We start from the raw sequence: 16,257 nt of genomic DNA, 5'->3' as shown, positions 1-16,257 counted from the left end.
GATATTTTTCACTATTGCCTCACAGAGTGAGGCTTTCAGGTATCAAGAAGGAACCACACTTCTTACAAGAAACAAGAGGGAGACTTCAAGTGTATGTCATTCAATACGGCCCCTTTTCAGAGTAACTCCACAAGTGAATGCCGAATAAAAACAGACGGAAAACACCGATCCAAAATTCCACACGAGCATACACCTCAGTCATCTCTTTAAATGCGTTACAGCAACCAATTAAAACACTGTCAACAAGGTACTTTACCCATGCTAAGGACAAGCACATCTGTTTCAATAAAAACTTTCAGTTTTCTCATGGAAGAAATTAAAGCTATTTGCCACCTAAATCTGTTATTTCAAAGCTACCCTGCTTTGGCCAAGCCCCATTATTCATTGTGCTGTTAAACGACAAGATTGCTTTGATGTCAATGGATCCTACAGAAGATTTAACACAGTAACCTGTCTGAAAAATTCAGTGGTAAGGTCAAGGGTAAACCAAGGTAAGAAGCATTTACCCAGTTCCAATTTAGTCAAGAGCTTTGCATGTTTCACATAAAACTAAGAAGTTTATCAATTTTTAATTGTTATTTTATCTAGAACTACATACTGCAAAACCTCCATCTTCTATTATTACTACTGCCTGACTTGGCCAGTCACCAGGTAACAACCATCTAAGGAGAAACAAAGAATAATTTTAAATACTCTTGTCTATAAACGGACTGTACAAAATGCACCTTGCTTCTGTAATCAGTTACTGAGTTTAAGATTACAGGTTCATAATTCTGAAATCAATTGCTACACAGACAAGATTGGGAAAGGACATGATATAGAAAAACACCATGCCCAGAGAGTTGTGAACTACTTGCTTTTTGGATGTAGAGGCCTGTCCCTGTTAATAAAGCTGTCAGCCCAAAAGCTCAGTGAAATCAGCTTACATGAAAAGCAAGCATTTTAGTCTGCTTGCTTCGTACTCTTAAAATTAGAAGTAGCATTTCTATTAGTTTTTCTGTGAACAGTAGTAGTTTGCAACCAGGAAAGGTACACCATTTCAACATCTGTCTATTTAACAGTAACATTCTCACAAAATATAGTCTTTGTGCCAACACATTGAATCATGAAGTACTTCCATTCCTGAAATCAACAGAGTTTTGCCTGAATGACTAAGGGCCCCTATTGCTTCCACAAAGCATCTGGACTTCAGGCCAAGGGCCACTGTATTTTAGTCTGAATAATATTTCTAAAACTTACTTTAAATAGCACCAGTGAGTTCTACAAGCTCAAAAAAAAAAACAAAAAAAAAAAAAACCAACAAACCCAACCCCAGGAACTGGGGAGGGGAGAAGAAATGTTGACTTTGAGCAAAGGGATCCAAAGGCCCTGTTCAGACTGGCCAAGTAATTTGAGTCTTTTTCTTAGCCAACAAGTGGTGGTTTAGTATATGGCCTCATTCAGGACTGCAGGGAGAGGAAAGGTTCCACACAGACATGGGGACTCAGGGGAGGTGAGGCAGGTTCTTCCTAAGGATATTTTATGAATGGAGATAGGCATGGCTGTAAAAACACCAGCATGCCTGCTTTGTACAGACTCAGCGGACAGACAGACAGGCAGTTCATTAGGTTTACAGTCCAAAGGACATGACAGAGACAATTTTACACTGACTGCATCTAAAACTAGCTCCTACTTTCTCCCACTAGATCCTACAGATCTCTTGCATAGTTCATCAACACCTTTAGTCTCAGTTGCTTCTCATTGTTCTTCTCACCAACGTCCCCAGCAATCCCTTAGAACATGAGCAAAACACAAGGTTGGGGTTTTTTTAGGGTTGGGGTGGGCTGGGCTGGTGAAAACTAAAGTTCTCTTTGGGCACTGTAAACAATAATAAAACCCCACACCTTCTCTCTCAGACAGTGAAGGGACCCGTCAAGAACTAGTTTCAGAAGAATCTAAGATTAAAATTCTATTTGGAAAATAGTCAAGTTATGGTTACCTTGGTCTGAAAAATCACCAACTCAGCTGTGTAAGAGGAGCAAATTTAACTAGCATATACCTTTTAATGAATGTTTTAAAGGAGAAAATGGACAAAACCAGTCTGAAGATGCTCATGTGGCAGTTCATTAATAACCTCCCTACAACACGATATTTTTCTCTCAACTCTAGCCTTATAATTTCATCCTTACCAATTCACTTCCCAGTTGCTCTACCAATTCAAAATTTCTCTCACTTAGTAGTTTCCACTGTGGTTCTGCTATCAAGCAGAAGTCCAAAGAGAACAAACTGGTCACTTTCCTGACTGAGGAATAGGGCTATTGGAGGGAGCTATCAGATTAGTCAGCACAATCTATCTTTTACTTTTGAACTCCAAGACTCCACATATCCTTTCCTCCCAGGAAGTTCGGTTTATCATGATCAGAATCACTGATGTGCATTTTCCTCTTCTGCAATACAGATACTACCTTTGCACTTTCCAAGCACATTGAAGAAGTCCTGCCCTTAAAGGTTTGTTGCCAGGGCAGCTGTTTTCACATGCCTTTTATTCTAGTATTGTTTCTTTGCCCCCCCTGACCAATATTAACCATCAGGTTGACATTATTCATCACCCCCTTTAACTCCCTTGGAAATGGAGGCAGATCATAGTTTAATTTCTGCATTTTCTCTACAGTGGCTAGTCACTAACCCATTCTTCTCACGTTAGCTATCCCACTTATCCCCTGCCTCTTTCCTACTTTTGTTTTCATAAATTTGGGAGGGGGAAACTGCTTTGCTTCGGTTTAATATCCTTAGCAGTATCTAATCCAAGTTCACCTGTGTTAGTCCTCACTTTGTATTTATGTTTCTTGACCTCAAAAATGCACCTTTATTTCCCTATCAGTTTTTCTCCACTTTCATTGTAGACTTTCCCTATTTCTTCTTTGTGGCTATTACCAGGGACTGCCTTCCTGAGACACCAATTCCTGGTGGCTCTAGAGTCCCTAACTTCAGGAAATTCCAAGCCTACTTCATGTTTAGGTACCTGTCCTGTTCAGCCCAACTCATGCTACTAACTAGTTGCTATAGCTCTATCACAATTTTCTCTTTGCAATAAGAAATGTTGTTACAGACCCATTTTTAATTCTTCCCATTTATTTAAAAAATAAGAGTAATCGATGTTTTAAAAGATTGAGTGTTCTATTTGACCAAAGCTCATACATGTCCTTATTAATTACCAAAACCAAAGCAAAGCCAAAACTCTCTTGTTAGTTAAGTGATAAAGAAATTCCTAGACATCAATTAAACATGTGGCCCTGTATTATTAGCAGTATTTTTCTCCTATTTTGCTGCAAGTATGATGCATGCACCACAATAAATTAGCATTTTCTGAAGAATCTTTCTTAACAATATCATAATCTGTGCTCACAATTTTAGTATTAAGGGAAAATCAAAGAGGCAATTTCCATTTCCAGTTGCCTGGACTAAATGCAGACTAACTCAGCTGATTTCAGTATAGGTAGATTGAATTCAGTTGGTGAGACAGGATGAAATACTTCACTCCTAGACTTTTGCTGGGATGAGCAACAACTCCTCTTTCAGAACAACAGGGAAACAGGAAATTCTCTGCAGAGGTTGGCCAGCATACTTCAGAGTCCAATATACAAGTGGTCATTTACCTCTGCTTACCCAATGTGCACAAAGACACTATTGCCAAACTATTTTGACCAAAATGAGCTGTCTTATTGTCCCTATCCTTCTACTTCCCTCAGGTGCAACTCAGACAGCTGTCTTAAAAAATCTTGCCCGTATCTTAGCTTTTATTCCAAGCTCCACACATTATTACTTAGAAAGTAATTTTTATTAGCTTAAAGAACAAAAATCTAACATTTCTGTGCTTTATGACCTAGCAAAAATAGCAAGACTGAAGACAGACATAAATATATCCTTAAAATAGAAGTTACCTTTTCTCAGCCAAAGTTATAGGAGCTTAGCCTATTTAAATATCACAAGTGAGAAAAAAAAAAACAACAAAAAAATATGTTTCCAGTTAACAGATGTAAAAAACACACCCCAAACATTTTGCCTAAGCTTTTCTTTTCGCATCTCATTTTTGTTTCTGTCAACATTAAAATATAATCCATCTGAGAGGTTTAAAACTAAATGGTTTTAAGCAGTGGGTGAAACCACAGTACGCTAACTGACAGGACGTTTTGGCTCCTTCATCTGTAAGCATCTATTTCTCAGCTGCTGTTTCTCTGCAGCAGGGGCTAGAAAGCTTGTAGACTTCAGTCCAAGACTCCTAATTTCCTAATACATGCTGTTTAAGCATGTTTTCTTTAAATTTGTTTCTTTCTTGCTTGTCCATCTAAATATAACCAATACTAATTCACATTTACTACCGCTAGTGGCTTTCATCTAAACATCCTATTGCATCAGATAGTAAGCAATGCACAGGGCTGTGATGCTGTCTAGCAGAGTTATCCCTAACAGGTGACAGAGCTCAGGCACAGGTGATGACCATAAAACAAGACACAGATAGTGAGAAATTGTGGTAAAGCAGAAATACAATTATGATACCTCTGAGCATTAGCCAGTTCTACTTCAGCCAAATATAAAGCTATTTTCAATATGTAAACTGCAGACAACAGTTAATAGCATGTTTCTTTTCAAAAAGAAAATGGTTTTCCTATGGCATATACTCCATAGCCATCTCCAGCACAAGAGATTTTAAATTTGAACAATTTGAACAGTAGAAGAACGAAAGCTTAAAAAAATACATATCATTGTCTATGTTGGATGTAGCACAATTCCAAACCAGAGACTAATGTTGAAATACAATCCAGGGACTGTGCTTCCATTCATAAACCGTTCCATTCGAACACAGGGTCTGGAATGAATTTTATCCTCATGTTCAACCAGAGAGCCACAATTTATTATAGTGCTGCACTTTTCAGTTTCAAAACCATATCCCTAATAATTTTCCCTGTCAAGTCCAATGGAGATTAGTAGGCTTCTCAACCAGGATGATCCATAAAGGGAAAATGCAACAGAATCCAACTGCCCAGAGACACAAACAGGCAAGTCCAGTTATGTACCACATGACTAAAAGAAAACCTACTGCATACATGCAGTTCCAACTGTTTAAACTGGAAAGGCATCAGAAAGGTCCTTTCATTGGTAACAGCATAAGTGAGGTCTCAAACGTACTTCAGCTCTGCCTCTAACTCACCACAAGACTGTCTATGCGGCAGGCTAGCTCTATTACTCCTACATAATATCACAGTAATGCTCCCTGACAACTTCAAACCCCAAGATAAATAACCAGTGCTTCCCATTCATTGCATATTCTGCAGCTGAGATGTCCCATAAAGGTACAGGGTTATTTACACCAGTTAAATTTTCAGAGCTGTCTCAGGAGCTTCCCTAGGCTCTCTAGGGAGGTATTACCCTCTGATGTTCAAATTAAAGGGAAATTGGGATCCAACAACACTGGTCAGTATGACCAATTTCAATCTATAGGCTCACCGCGTTTTTGCAGCATTTGCCTCCAGTTTTCCACAGTGTCTTTAAATATTTTTCTGTTAAAAAGATCATACCAAAAAAATTGCAACAGAGCTGACAAAATTTTCATCAGTAGTTCTCTGCATACAGAAACATGAGAGAAGCATCTGATGCCAGGATACCACAAACTAAAAGCAATTTAAATAACTACAACAAAACCCCCATCAATTCTTAGGCTAGCACAGTTTCCACCTTTAGGAGGGGAAAAAGAAGAAAAGGGAAAAAAATGGCAAACACCCTTTAAAATTGATCACATGGTCCTTCAACCCAAGAATGAAATCCAGCAATCCAATCTGTGATTTAACATGTCATTTCTAAATATTCATTATTTTCACAAAACTTATTGCACTAGAAGTCTCTAACTTGATCAGGGTATACTCATATCACACTACAAATCAGATTTGCACAGTACATGGAGAAGTAGAAACTAGACTTAAGTTAACATAAGCCTTTAAATGAAGTAAAAAAAATATTATGACAGCCATCAGGTACAGAAATCTTCTACAGTAAAATTTATTAATTTGTTAACTATTAACCAAACTTTCACAAGGCAGTAAAAAGCTTCCCATTTCATGAGTTAAAAGCATGTGTTTTGCCCAGTGTAAAACCCATGTCTCCTTTGCATAACATTCTTACATTTTTATCTACTTGTTCACCTAATAACACATACAGTGAATCAGTCTAGATACCTTCAAGTCTGAAAACACTTTGACTGACCTACGGCAATTGTTTTACAGGATAGATGACAATTTAAAGTAAACCCTGCTTCGACTACAGTTGCTGTAGAATATTTTTTTTTTAAACTCAGCTTCGAGTGGCTTTGTTTGTGACTAGGGTAAGAGATATTTTTTATCATAGCAGTTACAGCTCCATCAGAAGAAGCTTCACCATCTATTTTGGAAGGCAATATGTCAGAAGTACTGCAGTGCATTTTCTTCATCTCTTGGCTACTGCTTCTTCCAAAGTTTCTGTCCAAAGACAGCCAAGACCAAGCTCTATGAATCATGACTTGAATGAGATCTAATTATTCAGTTATTTTTAAAGCCTTTCTTTATTTCTTCACAGCCTTACACACCTCTTACCCTTCAGGGCATTTGTCCTCATGTCTTTCCCACAGTTGGAAGTGCAGGTGATTTCTTTCCCACCCGTTAACAGCTTTCAGATTGAGAAGAGAACTGAATACAATATCCTGCACAGCCCCTTTGAACATACTCCTTTTTATCTAGGGAGAGAGAAAGAAGAAAAATCTCTATAGTCACCTACGCATAGACACAGTTTTCTGAGACTCGATCTGCTGCTTTGCGTACATCACAGATCTACTGCCCCTAATCTAGGGACAAGTTAACTCCTTCACAAAGATATCTGTCACATTTACCTTTACCTGAATATCTAGGATTATTAATATAGCCTCAGATATGAAACTGCAAATATATGATCCACCCAGCTATGTTTGAGTAGAGGAAACTTAAAATTTTACTGTAAAACACAAACTGCTTCAAAAAGTGTATTGATTGGAATGGCTTGATGATGGGGAAAGAGAAAAATCTCTCAACTGTTGTTCTACTGAACAACCCTCTTAATTTGTATGGTGTAGACATTCCCCTTACCCTTTTTTCACTCACCCTCCCCTCCCCCCCCCCCTTTTTTTTTTCCTCACCGATCTTCAGTTTCACAACTGTGCAGGAATGCTGCCCAAAGCCCCACAACACCCAAATGGATCCGCTTTGCCTTTGCTGAGCCAGCTTCTGCACAACTCAAGAGGACAACCTTGTTTCAATTTCTTTTTCCATCTAAAACGCAAACTGTTTACATTTCTCACTCTACTGAAATGGCTACATAGTTGCTGACCTGAAAATAAACTTTACTATCTGAAAAAAGCAAATACAATTTATGTTTGACCAATAACTTTAGAAATATTTTGAAGACACAGTATTTTAGCCCACAGGGAACACGGAGTATGCACACAGAACACCCTGCAAAGGTGCTTACAGGATCTGAGCTCCGCTTACAGAGCACGCAGGACTTCAACATTTCTGGAAGTCAGTGGGACCTCAGGGATTTTGAGAACATTGTCCTCAGACCCCAAAGCTCAGTTAGAGATTTCCAGGTATCGGACTATTTAGTGCAATTACCATATCCATCAACAAACCAAATTAATTTTTTATCCCAATGGAACTTCAAACTGCTTCTTAAAATTTTAAAATTTCCTTGTGCAATCGAGTGCTCAAATACATGAGAAAACTGATCCTGTGTGTCTTTAGAGGGCACTTGTGAATTTGCGGAATGATTTTGCATCCAAATTAGGTCATCAGATGTAGGCTGTTCTCTGGCTATTGCAGAATATGTTACTACAGGGTCTAAGAGATCTGGCATTACAAGAGCCTGAATATTAATTCTCTGCCTTATTCCTTGTGAGTCCCACCATTTTTGTTTTGTCTGCTACTACATCAATACAAAGAAAACCTGTCTCAGAATAATGACATCTGTTTTCCCCTGTATGACCGCACTCAAAAGAAAAAATAATGAATGGTATAATATAAATTTACGATAAACTCCTATCTGTTCATCTTAGTCAAGACTGAGGGATCACTGTCACCTGGAGTTACAATTACAAGGAAGATGACTCAGTCACTTATACGGAAATATTGTCTGGGCTTCAAGCTAATTTTTCTGAAGGGAGACTTTAAAGGCAGAAAAAAAATTTCCAAACTAGGATGCAGATAGCTAAGAGACGAAGCAGTTTTTCACAGTTCTAAGACACTGGTTTTCCACTTCCCTGCCTGCAGGAATGTGCTAGCTACAGAAACACAACAGAAATGCAAATTTCCCATTGAGATATAGGATGAAGAGATTTTGTGAGTTCTGCATTTTTAGCCACAGATTTGTGATGGGCTTGGGAGAAAGTAATGAGCAAATAGATATGCATTGACTCATTCTCCCTTCCTTTTAACCAAACAGATAATTGATGGCTCTTCAAAATCATAATGCATGTATCCTTTGGAGAGCTACAGCTAGAAAAAGGCAGCATTCTACATGATTCAACAATGATGGTTATCAGGCCTGATTTTTATTAACCCAGTTGTTATTACTCCCAGAAATTCAGCCACAGATCAGGACTTGGCATACTGAACACTATATAAACAAAAACCAAAATGTTAGTCTCACTTAAACAGTTTCTCTTCAAACATTATAGCAACCAGAGTTTGCTGTGATGTTTTCATACAGTTTCTTACACAGTCACTGCATCTCAGAAAGGTGCAATGGAAGAGGTAACTTGCTGGGACTGATTGTTACTAGGAAAGGAAGAAAGCTTTGCAGTAAACTTCGTGAATCAACTAATGCTTCATTTTGCTGTAGTTTTGAAAAAGAATATACAATATGATTGGTGATGCTGCATACCACTGCCACCAGCTGCCCTTTAGCTCACAGCAAAGGTTCCCCTTGCAAGGCTCACTATGGCTGGGTCTGTCCTTGCTCTGGTGACTGGCTCCCTCCTGAAGTCTACTGAAGTTCTGGAAACAGTCATGTTGATGTCAGTCAGTCTACCCACAAAATCCATACAGTACAAAGTTGTCAGCTCCTTTTGATTGGCTGTCCTCAAATTATGCCTCTTCTACTTTCAATGCCACAGCCACAATAGAATCTCAAATCTTGCAAAGAAATACTTAATTTGTTAAGCATTGCCTTCCCCTTCTTAATAAGTCTTTTCCCTCTTTCTCAAAATAGAGATTTGCTATTGCTTAAAAACATAAACCAAAATGTATTCCCTCACAAAATACCCAGCTATGCTGAGGTACATGGCATTCTTTGTTCTCAAACACATTTCCCCCCCTTGTCTTTCATTCTCCTACTGACTATGCTTGATCAGTCATAGAGATGATCTGCTCTGCCATTGCCCCCATGTAGATCAGGAGATTAGACATTTGCCATTAGTACATGACAAATTTTGTCTGAGATATATCCTGATTTCTTTTTATTCAGCTTCACCCCGTACACCTAGCAGACACGAGCTATAAAAACAGATTCACATGTTTCACTTGGCAACTTAGTCTAGAATTTCCAATAATGCTTGAAGAAGCATTGATTTAATTTATAGCAGTAACCACATAAATAACAATTACATTTATTACTCATTGTTTTAAAATAAACATATTCACCTTTGTGTGCTTTAGCCAAAGTCATCACCTTCAAGTTTGGAATCACACAACTGTGGCAGTACAAACAACAGTGCACTGCAAGCAGTTGAAGCATCACCATTTCCTATCTCAGAGATAATACTGGAATTCTCAAGCCAGGGAGTTACTCAGTACTGACGGTGCACAGGCTTGCTGCAGTCAAATAAGATGTTCAGTCCCAGAACATAGTCTTGAACTAAGTAGGTTTGCCTTTACTTTCTTGGAAACCTCTCTTGGGCAAAGTTCGAATCTCCCAAACAGAAGTTTCCACCTGATTTAGAGATAAGACGTTCCTGCTGAGAGTTCTACTACTCAGAGTCTGCTAATACAGATAGCTGAGGTGAGTAGTGATTCATACATACTTATGTTATATGTGCACACACAGAGCTATCAGCTAAACTGCACAAGAGCTGTGTGTAGCACCAAGATTCAACCTCATGACCTTCTGATACAGAGCCCCTGGGTCAGTCACTTCAGCTAAAAAAAAAAAAAAAAACTATATTACCTGCCAGTATTAGCAAAGCTGCATCCTGTTTGCAATTCCCTGCAGAGAGGGACTGAATGTTTGTAAGGAGATCTGATTCTGTTCAGGAAAGGGCAATCATGTTATACTTCATAAAGCTCTGGAGCCCGCCCGATTTTCTTATTTATATTATCTAATTTATTCAACTAGTATTTCCCTTCTTTTACCTTCCCTGCATAAGAGGGACAAATACAGATCCTGCTAGACTTCAGGATCGATACACTCATCACAGAAAGATCTCCATATGTCTATAATTTTATCCTTTTTCTCCTCATTTTATGTATGAGTGTGATTTGTCATACAATATATTAATAGGTAACCTAAAGACAAAGAGTTGCAGATTGCTTCATCTTGTAGCATTCAATGAGGAATTTCAAAGGAAGATATTGGTTGAATATAAATAAAATGCTCCTGCTTTATTTTAAATAATAATAACTGCAACAGAACAAGCCTGACTACTTACCCACAGGTCCAGCCCTGACCAGCATACCTATCTGAATCTCTGTAACCCTTCTACAAAAAAGCCAGTTTGATTCAAGGGTGCCCAAGTCTGCCCTGTAATAGTCAAAACACCAGTGCTTCTGCTCCATTCCCCAAAACTTCAATTTGACCTTTAGAGTTTCCTTGGTTGCTGAAACAGTGAATAAAACTTCTTAACAGATGAAAAAGGTATTAATTCATCACCGGTTCAATCCCATACAGGAGGTGCTGCAAATTACAGAGGAATGCAACTAGTCCTAGCTGGCTAGTTCACTTACAAAGAGCAGAATCGGTTAGTAACAAAGAGCAGGAAGAATAATTTTCTCTTCTTATCCATATGCTTTCCTGCCTAGGGCCAGCAGGGGATTTGCTGGGGGATTTGCTGATAAAACACAGCTTTGTCACATTTGTCAGACCTGAGGCTCTCATGGAAACATAACTGATGTGACAACCGTTAATGAGCCACTGTCACAAGGGCAATCTGTCCAAGCCAACAGATTTGCTGCTCCTGTTCAGTAGTGGGCAGCAGTGAAACAGCCTAGCAGGCTCTCGACATCACCCCGTAGTCGCAAGGGTCCTGGACTGTTTTGTTTTGGGAACACCATATGTCCGTGTTACCAAAAAAAAATATTTTACAGAATTCCCAGTCTGCAATAATGGGTTGGATGGTTTGCTTTTAAATCAGATTGTAAGCAAATATTTAAATGATAAGTGCTATGCTGAGCCAGAAATCTGGATTTTGACTTTGCTTCTCTTTTGCCCACAGAAAACCAGCCGGCTCTTCTCCTCATTCTTCCTCCAACCTATTCCTAGCATCTCCCTTTTCTACCCAGACTCAGGAGCAGCCAACTGTTCTTCCCTCACTGCAAGCAAGAAATTTCTCCTTTTCTCATGAAGAAATCATTTTTTACTATTAAACACTTTCATACTTCCATAAGCCAGTGTTATCATTTGGCACCAATAGAGGCAGCAAGAACTCATCCTTCTCAGAACCAGTGGTGGTTCACTTTGGAGTCTGTTCTGTCACTGTGTCCCTGAGGGCCACATGTGATACTAGATCTCAAAAGACACTAAGCCCACGCGCGCTGCTACTGTGGGCAACGTCACACACGGCACCAGCAGTACAACCACCAAAAGTGGCATTACACACCTGATACAGCTCAGCAAGAGGCTGATGCACAAGAGAGCTTCACCTAATGCGGCCTGGTTTTCCACATGGAAATTTTATTGAGGTGGAGAAAGAGGAATGTGACCATTTGTTCAGGACATGACACAGCCTGGTCAGAGCAGCCATTGACCGACACCTGAAATCTCCAGATAAATGTACACTTTGCAATCAGTATGCCATATCCAGAACATGAACTGCATAGATTTTCCAGAAAAATAAGGGGACCTTCAGCATAAGTCCACTGATTTCATCTTCTTCTACCTGAGGATCTGGCCATACTTTTAGAATAGGTAGGTACACCCACATTATCATAGCCATCAGTGCCACAGGCACAGGAACTGTGCTGGGTGGGATCTGCTGACAAGGTGCTGTAAGCCGATGACCTCAGGCTGCCTCTTGAAACCCTGTTCTTCCAGTCATAAATCCCCGGGAACCATTCTGTGCTATCACAGTACACAGTACTGAGTCATGTTTACTTTTTTTTTTTCCTACTGTCCACGTATGTCAGCCAATAGCAAATAAAATGCAGCAGGGACCTTAGCTCTTGATGTGTCTCAGCAGAAAACTGGATAATGTCTCTATAGGAGAGGAAAGCAGATCTTAATGCAAATGCCAAATTCAACAGTATGTTATACTATTGACTGAGTCTGGCGCAGAATAGATTATAACCTGCTGATGGGGTCCCCTGTACAACCAGCTTGCATAGCAGCCCCCTCGCCACACACAGAGCTCCAACCGTGAAGTAAGCGGTTTCTAAACGCAATAAGGTTCAACCTCTGCCTGCACCCTGACTTTACATTAAATGAATCTCATTTCCTGGGAGACTTATGTTGAAAAAGGAACATGGGCTCAACTGCTGGACAGAAAATGAAAGAGCCTCACTCTCATTGCTACTCTTTCCCCTGTCTCCACAGTCCCTAAAGTGAGGAGAAGGAGGGCAGAGGCAGCACATGGCAATAGGCAGGGTCTGTAAGGATCTCAGCTCTGCATGTGTTTTGGGACCACCTCCTCTGTGCCTTAACAGCAGCTCTGGCCTGGCTGAAGCGAACAGTGTTCCCGTCCAGCTGATCACCAATCATGGTCAAGGACACAATCACTCTGCACTGAAAATCATACAGTATCCTCCCAGCCCATGGTGACTGGGGCGCAGTTTAGCCTTCTCACCTCATGCCGCTCTGCTCTCACCTTTCATGAGAGCATCCCAAGCGAGGCCAGAGGGAACAGTCCCACAACATTACAGCATCACTGCAGAGACTCATGGCTGTAGGAAAGGGAAGACTTAAATGGATCATCTTCTGCAGCTCCAGGGACAGGACTGGCTCTCCTCCTCCACTGAAGCCTCAGATCAGGGAAAGAGAGCTGTGCTTCCACTGCCCAGGCTAGGAGCAGAGTCTTGCTTACAGGTGGCACACAAGGGCAGTGCTTTCAACAGGAAACAAAAGGTGTGGCCAGACACCAGCCTGTGCATGTCCTGGGGTGATATCACTTGACTTGCAACCTACTGTCATGTGCTGCTGCTAATAAAAGAGCACTGAAAAACCAATGTTTGCCCTTAGGTCTTCATACATTCCCAAAGCCAATCTGCTGCCCCAAGCATGAATGTAGCAGGGTCAGGGCAATGGTGAAACCCAGTCTGATGCACAGTGGAGCAGCTCCAATACAGAGCACCAGCTGATTACACAAAGCATATCCAGTGTCCAAAAGCGGTTGGTTTTCTTTTTTTGTTTTTTCCACTCTTCCCTCTGAAACCAACTTGACTCTTCTCCAAAAACCAACACCAGAATAAGTTACTTGAAATTATTTTTTAGGCAGGTTTCTGAAGACTGAGTTGCAATATGTCTTCTTCCCTGTTACAACCTGCCAGGAAACCCCTGGGGAGCTCTCCCAGGAACCGCTACGGGACGAACACAACAGGCTGAGCTGTTCAGCTTCTCACCTCCCCCAGTACAAGTTTGAACATGTTGACAGCAGAGTGGTATGAAGATGGTTTTGTCCCCTACAAATCTTTTGGATAAAACAGGATTGTGCTCTATATCAGAGATTTTTCTTTGTAACTTTAATCAATACTTTCTTGGCTTGCCACTCTTGACAACTCCATCATAAAACAGCACGCTCTGGAATACACCATTCAAAAGAATCAGCTGTCAGCTATTCTCCTTTTAAAACGAATAATAGCAGGTCTGCATGAGCCTGTGAGAGACTGAAACGTGGGAATGCGAATTGTGCAGCTGCAAATGTTTCCATACTGCTGCAGCTCTCAAATTGCTTTTTGCTCTCTACCAAGGAGGCATGAAATAGCATAGCAGGGACCAGATTTTGTACAATTTGTCAAAATTGTCCAATTGTCCTCAGTATGTCCATAATCTTGTAAATGCTTAGTGATGCCTTTCAACTTTCAAGTACACTTTAAAGAGTGGAGGGATGTTCTGGTCATAAACCAACAGGCTCAGCTGGACCAGGAGCATGGGATAATTTGATGGCTTGTATCCTTTAGATGCCAGCTGCACAAGGAATGCCAAATTGTGCTCTTGCCATTGGCAAGAGTTTTAGCCTCTGATTCATCTTCTTGTCATCAAGCTGCAAGAGGATGGGGAAAAAATGGCTCAAGAGGGGAGCACTGCCTCTGACAGGACTGGGAAATGGGACTCCTTTGAACAGCCCCTTGCATACAACATTTTTGGCTCCAAGTGGGCAGAAGGGATTAATGCTACATGAGACTTAAACTCAGACTGTTAGAGCAGTGTTGCACAGTTGCCTTTCCTCCAGTGCCAGTTCTTAGTCTGAGTGGGGGGGGGAGGGACTCTTATTGTCACGTGAAACTTCGGAACAACTGGGAGGCTCTGGTCAAAAAGCACTTGGGGGCAAGCACATTTACAAAGCCTGATGAAGGAACAAGAGCAGCACCTGCCTCTTCCAGGTCTGTCTGCAGCTAACACTATCGGGGGACTTTGCCTCTACTAGCAGTAGGTTCATTTTCAGCCTGAAAAATATTTTTAAAAGCCTCTCAGGCTTTTAAGAGAAAGAAGTAGTTTAAATCCCAGACCGGAAGCCTTAATTATAATGGATTTGTGTGAAAGTTGCCAGATCTCTCCCTGCTCTGTGATCGGGGCTGTGCCAAGAGCCTGCTTTGTGTCACACTAGCAACTGTGTTAAGTTCAGCAAAGTAACTGGGTCAAAGATGCAAAAGCAGAACAGAGATCACTGATTAGCACTAATGAGAGCCTGCACTGCAGAGCAGAATGACAGCACAATCATTTCAAGGTTCTTGCTATAATTAAAAGGTAGCCACACTTTTATTCAGTGTGAGCTGCTCAGAACAAATCCTTTTGCACATCACACTTTACACCTTAGAAAAATCACTCAGAGTCACCATGACCAGAAAACAGCACATAAAGGAAACAACTGTGAGAACTAGTTGTTCATACTGCTGGAATTGAAGCTAACTTACAGAAAATAAGGAAAGATTTGAGCATCCTCATCCTTTTAAATATCAAGTATTGTTGTTTTCAACCAATTAATTCCATCTATCATGAGCGTAAAGTTACAGATGGAGAGTATTGTTCTCATGTTCAATAATTTAATGGTACATCTGTCCACGGCTATAACATCAGGTGCCCTGAAGGTTACCCAGCCTCCTAAAAAAAAACATCAGTAATGGAGACGACAACAGTGTTTTTTCAGTGTCTCACAGACTTTCCCTAAGAAGAAAAATCAAAGATACTAGAGTTATTTAGAGAAGAAAATAAGAACAGAAACAAGTAGTGAATGATACAGACAAAGTCAGTCCTAGGCTTCTGGATAGCCTCATCACAAAGCGGTGTATTTCCAAGTAATAAAGACAAATATGTCAACACAGAAATTAACCTGGAACTCACAGCAACAGACAATCATATACTGTCAACCTACGGGTAGAGGGAGTATGAACAGTTACACAAAAGATGATCTTATGAAAGATAAAACAAGCAATTAAAACAGTATAACTCAAAATATAAAAACTACTCATTAGATAGTAAACAATTTACAGAATCACAGAATCTTCAGAGTTGGAAGGGACCTCTAGAGATCATCTAGTCCAACTCCCCTGCTAAAGCAGGATTGCCTAGAGCACATTACTCAGGACTGCATCCAGGCGGGTCTTGAAAAATCTCCAGAGAAGTGGACTCCACAGCCTCCCTGGGCAGCCTATTCCAGTGCTCTGCCACCCTAACCATAAAGAAGTTTTTCCGTGTATTTGAATGGAACTTCCTATGTTCTAACTTGTGCCCATTGCCCCTCGTCCTGTCACTGGGAAGCATTGAAAAGAGCCTGGCTCCATCCTCCTTCAACCCACCCTTTAGATACTTGTAAGTATTAATAGGTCTCCCCTCAGCCTTCTCTTCTCCAGGCTAAAG

The sequence above is a fragment of the Vanellus vanellus genome (assembly GCF_965231255.1).
Source record: "Vanellus vanellus genome assembly, chromosome: 6".
NCBI classification, from domain to species: Eukaryota; Metazoa; Chordata; class Aves; order Charadriiformes; family Charadriidae; genus Vanellus; species Vanellus vanellus.
The sequence above is the reverse complement of the archived record's forward strand: the minus strand, read 5'-3'. Positions refer to the sequence as shown.